General features: G+C 42.3%; 2 pseudogenes; both read left to right on the forward strand.

The window, feature by feature from the left end:
* Window positions 1-358: 358 nt before the first annotated feature.
* LOC120608346 (uncharacterized) lies at window positions 359-476 on the forward strand (annotated as a pseudogene).
* An 11,257-nt stretch (window positions 477-11,733) lies between these two features.
* LOC120608337 (uncharacterized) lies at window positions 11,734-11,852 on the forward strand (annotated as a pseudogene).
* Window positions 11,853-13,732: the final 1,880 nt, after the last annotated feature.

The following is a 13,732-nucleotide window of genomic DNA, read 5'->3' on the forward strand; positions in this document are numbered from 1 at the left end:
GGGAGGAAGATGGAGAAAAATGGTAGCCGAGTTTGTACTTTCATTGAAAAAAGTCAAGATTGCTCCAAGGGAAAAATACTTGTGGACAAGAGCACATGTTAAAAAATTGAGGTGATCCAAATGCATTATCTATTATATTTGTTTTCTGTTCACATAACTTCCAGATTCTTGACTTGTTCCATGATGCTGGTTCTTCTCACATTATATCTCTTATAATTCAGCTGTTAAAAGAAGGGCTTTAAAGTCCTGCTAATATGAGACTCTAGGAAAATCCAAGGTAGGGAGGAAAATTCAGCTCCTCAACCACACTGGTGAACTTGGATCTCTAAGAAAACATGGTTTTAAAATTAAGAACATGTCTATGGCCATGCCACTCTGAACAAGTCCTATCCCATCTGATTTTGGAAGCTAAGCAGGGTCGGGCCTGGTTAGTACTTGGATGGGAGACCACCTAGGAAGACCAGGTGCTGTTAGGCATAAAATACATACATACATACATACATACATACATACATACATACATACATACATAAGGGATTGTAAACTGACAAGGTCTTTGCAATCTGTGAGGTTAACCAAGGGTTACCCTGTCTGAAAAAAGAAATAAATAAAATAAATAAAATAAAACTAAGAACAAGTCACAGATTATCAAGGTTAGGTTTCACTCTTTGCCTCCCAAATCTTGATCCCTAGTTTATTAGAGCTAATTTTACACGATCCCCTTTCCATGTGATCTGGGGCTTGGTGTGGGTTTCTCTTGGAGGAACAGTCAGGAGATGGGTCACAGGGAAGGAGAAGGAAACTCATCTCATGAAGCTACCAGAAAGTTCACGCTGGTAACAGCACGTATGATACAAACTTGCTCCTACATGCAGAATAATCACCTGTATGAGAAATTCTTATAAAGATGATGACATATAGAGTTTGGCATCTCAGCAGTTTTACTTTTGATTTTGGAAAACTGCCCAAAGTAACCAAGTCATCCATAATCTGGTTTGCTTGTCATTTTAATTATTTTGAGGGTGGGGATACCCTTTTCCTCTTAACTGGGCAGTCCCAGAAGCCTACCTCCTGATCTAAAATCAGCAAAATGGAAGATCTCAGAATCTGTGACTAAACAACAACAGCACAAACTTCGTTATGCAGTGACCTTATTTTTACTCCAAATCTCAGCTCGATATGCAGTGACCTTATTTTTACTCCAAATCTCTTAAAATAAAGCCTGAAACAGAAATTCAATAGGTCCTTAATTACAGTTGCCCCAGAGGTAACAGCGAACATTGCTCATCACAGGGTTCCAGGTAAAGCTGAATTCTCACTCCATTCAGCCACTCAGCCTCTGGGTGGTTGGAGGCTGGCCTGCATCTTGGGCCTCTCTCATCTCCACTCAGGCTCTGCGAGTGGGCTGAGGGCAGAGGAAAACATGCCTGGAGTTCTAGAACAGCAGCCCCAGTAGGGGAATAGGCCACTTTGTGTTTCTGGAGCATCCTGGCAGGAGATGAGAGTGAGGCAGGGAAGCCCAGGGAGCCAGGATAGGGGTACTGGGAAGACAGGAGGACTGACAGGAGATACTGTGAGGACAACCAAATGTTTCCTCTGCTCCTGAGGAGAAAACGCAGAAGAGGAAGCAATAGTTATTGCTCCTTGAGGGCAGACAGATGTTGCACATCTGGGTTTGGGGAATGACATTGCCGCTGAGAAGAGAAGACCAGTCCAGAAACAGAGTTTGATCTATGGCTCCAAATATCATGATGCTAAATATAGACCCTGTAGTGAAAGACTGCAGATCATGTCACCCCTCTTGTTGATGCCAAGAGAGGATTTTAAATGTTCAATGAAACAAACGAACAAAAATTCCTAAAATTACCAAGCATTCTTAGCATCAAAAGTTTGAGAAATATAACTTTAGATTTTTCCTTATCAGCCAGCAGATATTAGAGAAACCACTTACTCAGCTTAAGGACACCTTGTGTGTGTGCGAAGGGACTTGAACCCAAGAACAATTGCCTTGTTCATAACACACACTCACCTCATTGGGTGAAATGACTATGTGGGAATGAGGATTCAGACAGAGCTGGCTCCCCAGGTGGTTGGTATGGGATTGATTTCAGCACTATGTACTTCCGTTATAAAAATCAAGATACGTTATTAATATTTTGGCCATTCCATGTATAAGTAGTGGTCATAGTCACATATTTGGAAGTCAATGCTTACATATAGGAAAAATTTTTCTACAGAAACAAAAAAACTAATCAGTGAGTCCCGCTGAACTACAGTTATGTGTTTAAGGGAAATTAAATTATATTTACTCATTTCTGCTTTTGGGAAACTATAGTGCATACCCTGATGGTATAACAATCTTTTGATGTGTCAACTTGACTAGCCTATCATCCCCAGTTATTCAATCAAACACTAATATCTGTGTCACTGTGGAGGTATTCTGTAGATGTGATTAGAGTGTAGAATCAATTAACTGTAAGTAAGGGAGATAATTCTAGGTAATCTGGGTCGTCCTGATCCAATAGGTCGAAAGGCTTCAAGAGGAGAACTGAGAGGCTTCTTTGAAGAAGAAGCGAAGCCTGTGAGCAGCAGCCTCAGCCTGGGCCTTGGAGTTCCAGAATGTCCTTTCTAACGACCTTCTCTTTGGATTTCGAACTTGCCTACCCAGTCCCCATAAGCATATAAGCGAATTCCTCGCAATAAATCTTTTAATCTATATCGCTTAGTCATTCTGCCCCTCTAGCTGAACTCTGACTGATACAGTTACGCAGACTGGATCCCCTTTAAGACTTGGCTTCAGCTACTGGGAGTGCTGCTGGCAGAAGCCCTCAGCTATCAGCCATCCTCAGGGATTGCTTAGCTGAAAAGAGTCTCCTTGCCCTCGGTCAGACTCCTTTCCCAGGGAATCTTACACCCAGTGATAGATTGCTGTGAGGATATAAAGATCTAGCCCCCTTGTTCTAACTCTGGATAACTCTGAGGGCCTATCCCAACTTCAGAGGTCCCCATGAGCTTGGCTGAGGCCTTCATTGCACCAGTAACATGGCCCAATTTCTTCTTCCACCCCAGCCTCCTTCCTCTTCTCCTTACACAGACATTTATTCTAAGAGCAATACCTAATAAACCTCCTGTGTATAAATCCTTGTCTTCTTCCCACGGAACCCCGCCTGCGCGGGGACCTTCTTCATTGAGTTCCCCTCTATTTCCTGTATCTTTGACCATCCCTTCTCATTCATCTCTTTCCCCTCAGCACGAATAAATATTCTAAGCTCTCACATGTATAAAAGAAACACAACAACAACAAAAAATAACAACTGTTCCTAAAGTCTGTTTCATCTCCAACTTAGGCCTGTTTTTTTCCCCCACATCCAAACGTCTTGAAGAACAAAGTGGACGCTGTCTCCACTTTGCCTTCTATATACAACTCTGTGTGCCTTCGGCCATCATGCCTCCTCTGAAATTGGTTTCACTAAGGTCACCAGTGACCTATTTATTAAAACCCTGTGGGCACTCCTCAGCTTCCCCATACTCGATGTGGCAGTTGGCCGTGCGACCTTCCCCATCCTTTTTGAAACTAATGCCTGGCTCCAAGAGCCTTCTTGGATTTCCCTGGGCCTCTCTGGCTACTCCTTTTCAGTCTTCTTTGTGGACTCCTGTTGTCACCTTCTGAAGTCTCTTCTCAGTCTACACTCTCTCCTTGGGCTATTTGACCATATCCATAGTTCTAATTATCACCTATGTGCTAACGACTCCCGAATCTATATTTTCAAACTCCACCTATATCTTAGGCTCTAAACTCCATATTTCCAACTATTGAACATTTTCCCCTGAATATACTGCCTTATCTGACATGGAACTCCCTCCCACACGTGTTCCTCCTTTCTGAGTTAATAGCACAATACCATTCTTCCTACCGACAGAGCCTGCGATGAGCCTTTACTCCTCTTCCACAGAGCCAACTGCTCATCAAGGCTTGTGCTTTCTTCTTTTTAAATAGTGGCTTCTCAGAAGTAGCCTTATTTCTTCCATCTTATCATTTTAATTCAAATCTTCACTACTTACACATTTTATAGAGAGACGAACATTCCATCCTTGGAAGCTGAATGAGCTGGGGCTCCATACTTTAAATGGCTCTGCTCTGTCCTTTTTCTGGTCACACCCTGAACCACATGTCAAAGAGTCTTTAGGGTCAAAGAGACATTGCCACCATAGGCTCACATACCCTAATTCTAGGCCATGTTTCTGCACCCAGGACTGCAGAGTCCCTGTTCAAATGGCCCAAGCCTGCCTACGAAGGACTCTCCACCCTTCCAAGAATATACTGCATCACTGGAGTATACATCTGTAGGCTTGAAGGTAGCCAAGAGGTGACTATATACAGTAGGCAAGGGGCGTGGATGGAGGTTGGACATAGGGACTGGCTTGTCTACATACACATGTGTGCAAAACTCCTTGTGGTTCTTGGTAGAGCTGGGGTGTCAAACTAAAGGAGAATAGAGGGGAGCTAAGCACCTGAGGCTTCTAATTGTACTCTTTCCCTCAGCCCCACAAAAGTTAGGAGGATAGTACTGGTTATGAAGCATCTTTTACATGCCAAGTATGAAGCTAAATGATGGGAATCTAAGATGAGCTAGATATAATCACTGCCCTCGAGAAGCACAGAAACAAGTAAGAAGGGGAACATTATAAAACAGATGAAGGCCATTTTAATAAAGGCATGTTTAAAGAGTTGGATGAGGAGGGAGAGTCAAGTCCTGCCGGGTAATATGGGAAGACTTCCCATAGGAGATCATATTTGAAATGAAGTTTGATGCTTGAGAATATGTTTGTCATGCTTGAGGAAGCCACTGTAAGCAAAGAAAACAGCAAGTAATCAAGGAATCACGGATACTGAGTGAGCTGGAAGCATGGGGGGAGGTGGCTAGAAAAATAGTAAAGACGGTCATGAAAGGTCTTATAGAATTTCCCAAGGAGCTTCTGCTTTACTCAGAAGACAATGGGAAATAAAAGAATTGAAGGCAGGAGACCAATATGGTCTCACTCACATATTTGAAAGATTTCTTCTCTAGACTAGCCTCCTAAGGGGTCTCCTGTTCTCCCCCATTGCCACTCCTCCTTGAGAATCCAGGTACCACCCAGCTGCCAAAATGATCTTTCTAAAATTCAGATTGGATTCTGTCACTCTTCTGCTTCTTCTCATTGCGTACAGGTTAAAATCCAAACTTTTCAGCACAGTTTCCAAGGCTATTATGTCTTGCTCCTGCCTGTCTTCCCAATCTAATCGCACATCACTCTCCCATATGCTTCTTCTATCACAGACATACTCAATGACTGGCCCCATTCAGAAGGTAGCAGGTTCTCTGATTACTCTGTACCTATGCCCATCCCCAACTTGTCAGCCTGAACAATTGCTTATCATTCAAGCAGCATGGTATAACGAAAAGAGCGCAGACTCTACATCAAGATCAATCAGGTTATACTCCTGGATCTGCCACTTCCTGGCTCTGTGATAATGGGTAGGTCACTTAAACTCTCTGAACCTTCACTGCTTCACCTCCTTTAAGGATATAATACCCGCTTTCTGAGGCTATTGTGAATATTACATGCAGTAACACAGATGAGTTCCTGGCATGAACACAGGAGGCTCCTCTTGGGGTAAGCCCTCTGGACCACACATCCTGAGCTATAGCTTTTCCCCATAGCTAATCGCTTGCTCATTTTGTATACCTGGAGTGTGCCTTGGTTCTTTGCTCTGACCCCAGCTTGGTTCCTATCAATATTCTTCATTCCAAGGTAGATCCTGCTCCCCCAAACTCCAGCCATTGGCTAATGTCCTGTTTCAAACCCAGGAGATTCCTTGAAATCACGGTGCTGGCATGTGCCCACTGACTAGCCAGATCCTGCCACTGTCCTTCTCTACCATCACACCAGCCCCTGCTCGGAGGCTGATGCCAACACCAATGTAAGGGAGCCTATTGCATCCTTTGGATATAATTTTGGTCTGGTTGCTATTTACCTAAGAAGTCGTCTTATCTCTTAATTCCAAATTCCGCCTATTTATACCTTATTTTCATCTTCCCACCAAACAGCAAATGAGTATAAACTCCATGGTTTATGACTTATAACCATGGTAAAATTTATCACCCCAAATCATTATGTTTTCGAGACTGAAAGGGCACAGTAGGAGTTAACTGGATCTGTGGTCACCAATATTTAACCCAAGTAACACTGGTCATTTCTTTTGGAGATGCAACAGTGAAACCAAGAAAGAAATGTCCTTATTCATCCCTTTGCTTCCTTCATGGGCTATGGCTATGCTGCATTCAGCTGTAGAGATTTCTATCTTAATTTTAGTTTGTTCTAGTCAGTTTGATCTATGCTTATGGTCCACCTAGTGAAGCATCTAATCACTAAAAGAGAGAAAGAACAGTTTTCTGCTGCCTGGAATGCCCAAGGCCAGGAGCGGCTCCTAGCTGCTCTACTAGGAAGTTCTGCTGTGACATGGTACCAATGCGAGATGTGGGTGAGAGGTGAGACAGCTGCATTTTGTGGGACTTGTCATTCTTATTTGATAACTGTTTTGGTTTTAGAAACTCTTGGCATTTAGAAACTCTTGGGGCATATAATACCCCACCCACTCTGTCTTGGTAACCACAGTTTGCCCTCCCTGCAAGAGGTCATGCCAACTCTGAGATGAGGCAAGGCCAAGCCCAGCAACTCTGGCTGACTGCTGCTCTGGTGCTTAAGGGCTTTCTCTTGCATCTGGTCAGATCCACAGCTTCCTGTGGCCCTCAGAATCAAGCACTGAAGGAGGGGGCGGATTTCAGCTGTCAGAATGCTGACTCTCCAGAGACTAACAATTGGGATAAAAACTTCCTTCTGCTTTTAACATCTAATCGAATGCTGAAACGATCCTTCATCACTGTGCTTTGCTGTGAGAGTCTGAGGGTGTGCACTAGAGAGTGTGAACAAATTTCTCCTGGCATTCAATAATGCTTCGCCATTTAAAGGAAATTCCCTTCAGCCCTTTTATTTCACCACCATGTATGGCCTTGAGCCAGCCCACCACATGAATCTCCCATGAGTAGGGTGAAAGAGAAAGAAGGAACCAGGCCCACTTTGCCCTATAAGCATGACAAAGATCAGAGAGGAGGGGACAAAAGTGCTCTGAGGAGCTTCCATACACCCATTAATGTGTCTCCCTGTATTTTTCCTCTACTTCAAGATTGAGAATTATCCATATCTAAAAAAAAAAAAAAAAAAAAGTAATCACTAAGCAACTGCTGTGTGTCAGCAGTTTCTAACACACATAGCCACCCTATGAGCAGGCACTATTACCCTGAATTTACAGATGTGGACACAAAGAACCAGAGACAAGGAAGTGGTGAGTGATAGGACTCAGAGCTAGGTCTCAGCTTTGAAACCCATTCCTTGTACTCTATACAATGTTCCTCCCAATTTTATGCCATAGACCTCTGGCACAACAGAGAGATACAGTCCCTCTCTTATAATGACAGTCATTCCAGGCAGAATAGGCAAGGACAAAATCTCTACCTCTTCTCTTAAAAACAAAAAAACAAAAAACAAAAAACACACGTGTTTGTCCTGGAATAAGTGACAGGGGAGAAAGTAGAAGTGTTCGAATGGAATTATAGAGATATAATAGACTGAGTAAAAGACAACCAAAATCTTTGGATCTTTATTATTTTATTTAGATTATTATTTAATTTGCCAGGCCTCCAAAACGTGCTTAGAGTTAATCTCAAAAACCTTGCATTCAGGAAGGTGGACTCATGATGAAGTTAATAGAATGAAAAATTCTAATTCACCATTAAAAATTCACCATTTGCTTCAAAGGCATATTTTAGGCTAATTTGGTGTATAGATGTTCGAAACTACAGAATTCATAAAATAAGGCATTAAGTCCTGAATCTGTGACTTTTCTGATAGAACGCATCTGCCTTAGATGATTATACCCACAGTAAATTGTGATATCACAACCCTCTCTTCCCCTCATAGTCAGCTGTGTAAATGGAATAGGTGAAATGATAGAAAGCAGTTAAGAACCGCTATAGTCAGAGACACTTCCAAGTTTGATGAAAGACAGGGAAAGGGGAAGAGAAAGGAGAGGCTCACCTTGGAATGGAGATTTCAAGGTCAAGGGAGGACTGTGTATGCCCTCTCTGGGCCAGGCCAGGTCAGTTCTTGCCAAATGTTTTCAACCCAGTGAATCGAGAACTGGCTTTTTCCGTTCCAGACTGTGGGAATGTGCCTCTGATTTTATAACTGAAATCAGTAGAACAATGGGATTTGCTTTTTGAAAATTTGCTTTTTAGACATCAGTGCTGCAGAACACCTTTTTCTACTGGCTTACCAGTGGAGCTCCTAAAATTGTTTTTTTAAAACACTTGGGTTCTTAGTAAATAACACACTCAACCTCTCTTCCCATAACTGGTATCAAGGTCGGCACCCTGCACATTTGGAGTTCAAAGCCCTGCCTGAAGTCTGTTATTCTGATTTATCCATAGATAAGGGCCACATTGAGAGAAAGGTAGAAGCAAGCAAACATTGACCATGTCAGTCAAGTTTACCTTTGGGTGCTTGAATCAGAGTAGAGAGGATAGTGCCTAAAAGCTTGAGCTATGGAGAGAGTCCGATCTGGATTCAAATCCCAAATCAACCACAAAAGCAAGTTACTTAAACTTTCTAAACTTCAGTTTCCTCATCTGTAAGACAGGGATGTCAACTGTACTAAGATTCGATTCGTTGTGGGAATTAAATGAAAAAGTGCATGGAAAGTACCTGGCACAGGGAAAGTAATAAAACCATATTGTCTACATTCAGAACAATGCTAAACAGAGGACTCTTGTGTCCACTGTGTGAGGGTGACTCCACAGGGCTCTGATTGACTTTGTTGCTTGCCTCTTTCCTCACCTTCTTACAGAAGAGCAGTGCTCATGACTGGCATTTCTTAAATAAAGCTGACACAGGAGAGCTTCTAGACATAACTGACCAGGAAGCTACAGTGATCCCTGTGCCTTCAAATCTCAAGTTTGAGGACGGTCTGGAGGTGTACTCTGACTTTGTCTAGCCAAGCAAGCTGACCAAGATAATGGCTCCAGCTACTAATTGTCACCTCTTCAGAACATGTGGTATTTTTCTAAGTAATTGGCCAATTAAATTTCAAACCTAGAATTCTTTTTCTTAAAACATAGTTTTTTATTACTGCTTCAAAAATATCTAAGATCTGTAAATACAATTATTTATAGCCTTGTAAAAATGTGTGCTGGATGAATAGAAACGGCTGCTGGTTTCATTGGTTTTACTCTCTCACTGTGGTACCTTGTGATTTAGAGCTGTTACTTTCTTTCTGTTGTTAGCAACTAGGCATCATCCAACCAATTATTAGAATGGAACCTCTTTGGTTCAACGCGCGCGCACGCACACGCGCACACACACACACACACACACACACACACAGAGTTCTACATACAAATATAATCTAAATGTCTCCTTGGTGTGTAAACATGTAGAGCTGTCACAGTTGGGGTATTTGTTTCAATGCTTAAGTTATAGTTATGTGATCTTAGGCAGAAAATATAGCTTTTCTAGATCTCAAGTTTCTGAAATATAAATAAGTAGACAAACTTAGGCTCACAGATGTGTTTTATTTGGCCAACATTGTTTTATAAATATGAATGATTTTGCTAAGCATCCACTTTCCAGTTCCCACAGTCTTAACCACTCCTAATATTGTCCAGCTGACTGCCTTCTCACATTTGCTTCACTTGCTGGGCTCCTGAAAGTATGTGGATTGCAGACCCCTGACGATCCAGAGGGCTTCCTCCAGCCATGAGACTGCTATGTTGATTCTATCCACTTGCCGAATTGTTTAATCTCTTTGTTGAGAGAGTAAATAAAATTGTCACTCTTTTACAGTTAGGCTTCTGAATTTATCAGGAACAATTGAAGCATGGCTCAGACAAAAATAAGAATCATTACTTTTTGATAGGAAATTGAAGTTAAACTTCTTTGCAAATCTTTTTTTAATATCCTTGTTTTGAATATCCTTAGATTCTTATCTGCAAGGTACCCTGCATTTCAGCTAGGCAACAACTTCCTCTCCTCGTAAAGATTTTTTGTATCTGAGACTCTCTCAAAAGTTTCTGTTTGTCTTTCTTCATCTTTGTCTCTCTCGTTAAGAATATTGGGCAAATATTACTGACAATTTAAGCCCTGAATGTGACAGATAGAGATTTAAATTGTGTGATTAAACACCATGATCCCATGAAGGAATAAACTGAGCTTTCAGCTCCTTTGGGCTTGGAGCCAACAGAAACTGAGCCAGACCTTCCTCTTGAATGAAGGCTCGAGGGCCCAAGCTAGAACGGAGAAAGGTCTGCAAAAGATTCTTTCTGGACATAGGTCTTCGCTTGTAGAATTTTTCTCAGAGAATGCAACAGCCCTCCTGCCAAACCAAGTTTAGGCTCTCCCATCCAAAAACCATCAATTTTATTGACCCAACTAAATTTTATCCCTCAGAGCACACTGTCCCATTTTGATCTCAGAAACAATACTTTTGAGGCAATGATTTCAATTTTGAGTTTACTGCTGAACTACTATAAATTGGAGACAATTACCTCAACTTTCTTTGCCTTAATCTCATTCATTCCTAATAGCAGAGCCACCACTTCCCAAACTGACAATGGCCTGGCACAGTGCACAGAATCACTCAGGGAGCTTAATGAAATGCTGATTTCCATTCAGCATTTCTGAATCTCTGGATGGGGCCTGAGATTCTGCACTCTGACTGCTCCCAGTTGATGTCCAGACTCCTGGTCCATGACCACCATTGAAGTAGCAAGGACCTAGAGAACTTTGTTTGTTTCAATGAGATATTTATTTGCTTCTCAGTGCCTAATTTTATGCTAGGCCCTGGAAATACAAAGGTGCACAGGACACAACCACTTTCATCAAGGATTTCCTTAAAATCATCTGGGAAGCTTCTAAAAACCAAAAGCCCTGGCCTGGGATCCACATTTTTTAAGTTCTTCAAGAGATTCTAAATTAAAGCTAGGATGAAAAACCATTGCTCTAGAATTCAAACTTAAGTATGCATTCAAACCATCTGGGAATCGTGTTAAAATGCCAGTTTTGCTGCAGCAGGTCTGGGGTGAGGCCTGAGACTCTGCATTTCTAGAAAGCTCCTTGGTAATGCAGATGCTGTTGGTCCTTGAACACACATTGAGCAGCAAGTTTCTTCATCATTGATTCTTCACTTTGGCTAATCATTAGAGTTACCTATGGAGATTGTACAAATTTCCTAGGGCTATGCGACAAATTACCATAAACTTTCTGGCTTAAAACAACACAAATTTATTGTCTTTACAGTTCTAAGGTCAGAAGCCAAAAGTCAATTTCACTGGGTCAAAAACGAAATTGTCTGCAGGGCAATTTCCTCCTGAAGGGTCTAGGGGAAATTTCATTTCCTTGCCTTTTCCAGTTTCTAGAGGCCGCCTATGTTCTTCGGTGTGGGTCCCTTTGTCCATTTTCAAAGTGTATCACTCCGATCTTTGTTTTCATTGTCCCCTGGCCTATTCTCTGCCTCTGACCCTTTCTCCTATAAGGAATTTTGTGATTACATCAGATAATCCAGGATAATCTCCTCATCTCAAAATCTTTAGTTCAATCATATCTGCAGAGTCCTTTTTGCGATATAAAATAAAATTCACAGTCTACGGCCATGCCACTCGGAACGTGCCTGATCTTGTCTGGTCTCGGAAGCTAAGCAGGGTCAGGCCTGGTTAGTACTTGGATGGGAGACCACCTAGGAATACCAGGTGCCGTAGGAGTTTAAAAATAAATAAATAAATAAAATCACATTCACGGGTTCCAGGGATTAGTATGTGGACATCTTTGGGGGTTGGGGACCATTATTCAGCCTACTAAAGAGATTTAAAAAAAGATTCTGAAGCCTGAGTTCCATAGTAAAGGTTCTGGTGTGTTTGGTTTATGGTCAAGGCCAGGAAACACAGGCATTATTCAAAGCACTGGGGTTGATAGAGACGGATGGGAGGCTTGAGAAACGCTGCTCCAGGTCGACCGAGGCTGATTGATGCTGGGTCTCCCACCTCCCTTTCTATTGATTTCTTCCTGGATTTCTACTCAAAGACTCTGGAACATAAACCTGGGCCTTGAAGGAGAGGCAAGGAAAACAAATTTTGGTCATTCCTCCTCCTCAAAAGGCCTTTGCAACTAGAGACCTGGTTTCTGCCCTTTGTCCCGGTAAGTTCAAAGACCCAGAGCAGAAAGCATAGGGTTGACTCAGCACTTCTCCCTGAGCAGGCCTTAGATATTGGTGAGTTTCTTTTTCATTTGGCATTTTATAGTATCCCCAGCCACTTCTCAATCCTTATAATTATAACAGATCTCACTCGCCTCCTTCAGCTAGGGTTTAAAAGCTAAGAGCTCTCTTGTAGCAGCCAACTCTTAAAATTTCGTGGCCTTTTACAAACTATTGGTTGACAGAGGTATTATGAAACACTGCCTAGCATAATTAAAATTACACTGCAATTGTCAATACCCATGAGTCAAGCACAGTGTGTGAAGTGACAGTCTGTTCCCTAGCTGGCTAACCAGACCTGGGGCTTTCCTAACCCATCTCTGAAACCTGAGGGCCTTGCCATCGGCTACGATTTGCAAAGGGCAGCCATTCAACTCCAAAGTGGACCAGCCCTGCTAGTGACCTCTGCTCTTGTCTTCATATCTGATAGGAATGCTGGCTTTCTACGGCATCCTCCTGGGGGAATTCAGGAATGGCTTTGAACTGGAGCCAGGTGTTCCATTTTTTCCTTTATGCCTTCAGCAACAGTGGTACAAATAAGCCTTAGTTTGTGACTCTCAGCATGACTGCCTGAGTGTCTGAGATGAGTAGTTTTGGCTAGCATCCTTGAAAATATTCTCCTCTGGTCCCTCGAAGATCACCAATCCCATCCTGTAGCTGAATCCCATGGTCTTCTCTCAGTCCTCACTCTCTTTAAGCTCTGTGTTCAGTTTCATTGACCTTTGCTCTTACAATGAAGTTCAAATTTCATTCTCAGGGCCTACATCATCTGGCCCCTTTTGGTTTTATCTCAAGTATCTTTCTTCTTCACTCTCTAGGCTCCAGTCAGTCACTCTAGCCATCTGCCAGTACTTCCACCCTACCAAGCTCTTTCCTGTCTCAGGATCTATTCCACATTCTTTCCTCTGCCAGGAAGCTCACCCCACTTCTCTTACACACAGCAATGTTCTTTTTACCTGCTTTCATTTCAGCTGAAATGGTAGCTGCTGAAAGAGGTCTTCCCTAACCACCCCTCTAAATGAACATGTCACCCACTCTTAATATCCTCTATCACAGCATCCACCTTGTTTCTTTGATTGCTTTTATTATTTGTAATTATTGATTAGTTTCTTTGTTTAATTGCTTCATCTTCTTTTCTAATGGATGAGACCTCCATGAGGGTCTGGATCATATCTGCCTTATTCATCAATCTACCTCCAACGACAGGAGCTGAATATAGAGACTCATTGACTAGTCCACCCTACATCACTTCTCCTCCCTGGTTCTGAGGTGTTTTGTTCTTTGGTTCTTCCCCTGAACCTATGTCCCTTCATCTGTCTCCTCCACCATTTCTTAAAATGTATTCTTGGCCTCATCTCTTCTCAAGAACTTAGTTCATGAACAACCTCC

The sequence above is a fragment of the Pteropus medius genome, unplaced genomic scaffold, assembly GCF_902729225.1.
Source record: "Pteropus medius unplaced genomic scaffold, Ma_sr-lr_union100, whole genome shotgun sequence".
Taxonomy (NCBI): Eukaryota; Metazoa; Chordata; class Mammalia; order Chiroptera; family Pteropodidae; genus Pteropus; species Pteropus medius.